This window comes from Helianthus annuus, chromosome 16, assembly GCF_002127325.2.
Source record: "Helianthus annuus cultivar XRQ/B chromosome 16, HanXRQr2.0-SUNRISE, whole genome shotgun sequence".
Classification (NCBI taxonomy): domain Eukaryota; kingdom Viridiplantae; phylum Streptophyta; class Magnoliopsida; order Asterales; family Asteraceae; genus Helianthus; species Helianthus annuus.
The window spans coordinates 47,119,559-47,122,338 of NC_035448.2; positions in this window are offsets into that span (position 1 = coordinate 47,119,559).

Genomic DNA, 2,780 nt, shown 5'->3' on the forward strand with positions numbered 1-2,780 from the left:
TTATTAAAACCAGACTATAACCAGAACAGTGCTCTCAACGATCCACAACGACGCTTCGCTCCACGTGCAAGACTCAACTCCCTAGGTAATAAGGTTTATGTTTATTGCCTACATGCTAGAATTTGCATAGAACTTTGCTCGTAGTATGCTTACATTACCTTGCTCACAACTTGTTATTGCTTGAGAATACTTATGTGCTTACACTCTTCTGTCATCGCACTATTCGCGAACCTTTCTCACTTATGTTGCCTTTGATGTGAAGATCAATGGCCGCACGAATTACCATGACTCAAGCCCAGCTAGAGGCTCTCGTTGCTGCGGCAGTTGCAGCCGCCCAAGCAGGTAGTACACCCTGCAATATAGACACTAGGATCTTTAGATCCTACATTAATTCTTGTACTTAACTTTGCCCTGTTCGTACACAATAGGTCAACCCGCTCAGCAACAACCTGGGTGCACATTCAAGAATTTTATGGACTGTCGTCCTAGCTCGTTCAGTGGCACGGAGGGGGCAGTTGGACTCCTCCACTGGTTTGAAAAGCTCGAGTCGGTTTTCGAAATGTGTGAATGCCCTGAGGCTCGCAGGGTGAAGTTCGCCACTGGCACACTTGAAGGGATTGCGCTCACTTGGTGGAACGCACAAGTGCAGATCTTAGGGTTGGCAGCTGCTAACGCCACACCCTGGAATGAATTCAAAGAACTGATCAAGAGGGAATACTGCACTAGAGAAGACATTCACAAGTTGGAGGACGAGTTGTATAACTTGAAAATGGTTGGTTCGGAAATCGAAGCTTACACCAAAAGATCGAATGAGTTGGCTGTGTTATGTCCAACTATGGTGGACCCTCCATACAAGCGAATTGAGTTGTATCTCAAGGGGCTCGCGTCAGAGATTCAGAGCCACGTTACCTCGGCTAACCTCAACAACATCCAGGAAATCCAGCGTCTCGCTCATCGCATCACAGATCAGGCAGTAGACCAGGGCAAACTGCCAAAGCGTATCAGTGCTACCGCTACTGCTACTACTACACTTGCTACTCCCAGCGAAAGTAAGAGAAAATGGGAGGGGGATTCTAGCAAGGGATCAGCATCGGTACAGTCACAGTCTCAGCAGCGAAAGACGGATAGTTACCAAAGTCCCAGTCAGCACTCATCGAGCAGCCACAGACAGGGAGGGTATCGAGGAAACCTTCCAAAGTGTAACAACTGCAACAGGCATCACAGCGGCCAGTGCAATAAGGGCCGTTGTCAAAGGTGTTTAAAGATGGGTCACGAGGCCAAAGATTGTAGAAGCGCTCGCCCTGCAAATCAGAATCAGCAGCCTCAGCAACCAGCTCCACAGAATCAGCAGAATCAGCAACAGGGCAACAGGGGGTGTTATAAGTGTGGGGCTGAAGGTCACTTCAAACGCGATTGCCCACAGTTGAACCAGAACCGCAACAACAACCATCAGGGCAACGGGAACCATAACAACAATAATGGGGGCAACAACAACAACAACAACGGCAATGAAGCTCGTGGTCGAGCATTTGTGTTGGGTCGAGGAGATGCAGTGAATGATCCCAATGTGGTTATGGGTAAGTTTCTTCTCGACGATATTTATGTTACTGTCTTATTTGATTCGGGTGCTGATACAAGTTATATGTCACTGAAAATGGGTAAATTATTAAAACGTACACCAACACCCCTAGACACCAAACACGTCGTAGAACTAGCCAATGGTAAAAGTGTAGAAGCCACACAGGTAGTCAAGGGTTGTAGCATTGTTCTAGCGGGTCAGACTTTCACGATTGATCTTATACCCATAGTCTTGGGTAGCTTCGACGTCGTCATCGGCATGGATTGGTTATCTCAACATCACGCAGAGATCTTATGCAAGGAAAAAGTTATTCGTATTCCTCGCTCCAGTCAAGAACCTCTCGAAGTTCAGGGCGACAAGAGTGGTGCTGTGGTTGGCATCATCTCTTACTTGAAGGCGCAGAAATGTTTACGAAAGGGGCATACTGCCATTCTGGCTCTCGTTACTGATGCATCAGCAAAGGAAAAGAAGCTGGAGGATATCCCAGTTGTACGTGACTTCCCTCAGGTGTTTCCTGAAGATTTACCAGGCTTACCGCCTCATCGTCAAGTCGAGTTTCAGATCGAATTGGCACCTGGAGCAGCGCCAATAGCCCGCGCACCATATCGTTTAGCTCCAACCGAACTGGAAGAACTGTCGAAGCAGCTGCAAGAGCTCTTGGAAAAGGGCTTTATTCGTCCAAGCTCTTCGCCTTGGGGAGCTCCAGTGTTATTTGTGAAGAAGAAAGACGGTACGTTCAGGATGTGCATCGACTACCGTGAACTCAACAAGGTGACGGTGAAGAACCGTTATCCTCTTCCACGCATAGATGACTTATTCGACCAGTTGCAAGGGTCGTGTTACTATTCCAAGATCGATTTAAGGTCAGGGTATCATCAACTGAGAGTCCGGGATGAGGACGTCTCCAAAACTGCTTTCAGAACTCGTTATGGTCACTACGAGTTTCTGGTCATGCCATTCGGGCTTACAAACGCACCTGCAGTCTTCATGGATCTTATGAACAGGGTGTGCAAACCGTATCTCGACAAGTTCGTCATCGTTTTCATCGACGACATTTTGATTTACTCCAAGAGTCAGGAGGAGCACGAGCAGCACTTACGCGTTATCTTGGAACTTCTTCGAAACGAGCAACTGTACGCAAAGTTTTCAAAATGCGACTTCTGGCTTCGTGAAGTCCACTTCTTAGGCCATGTGGTAAACA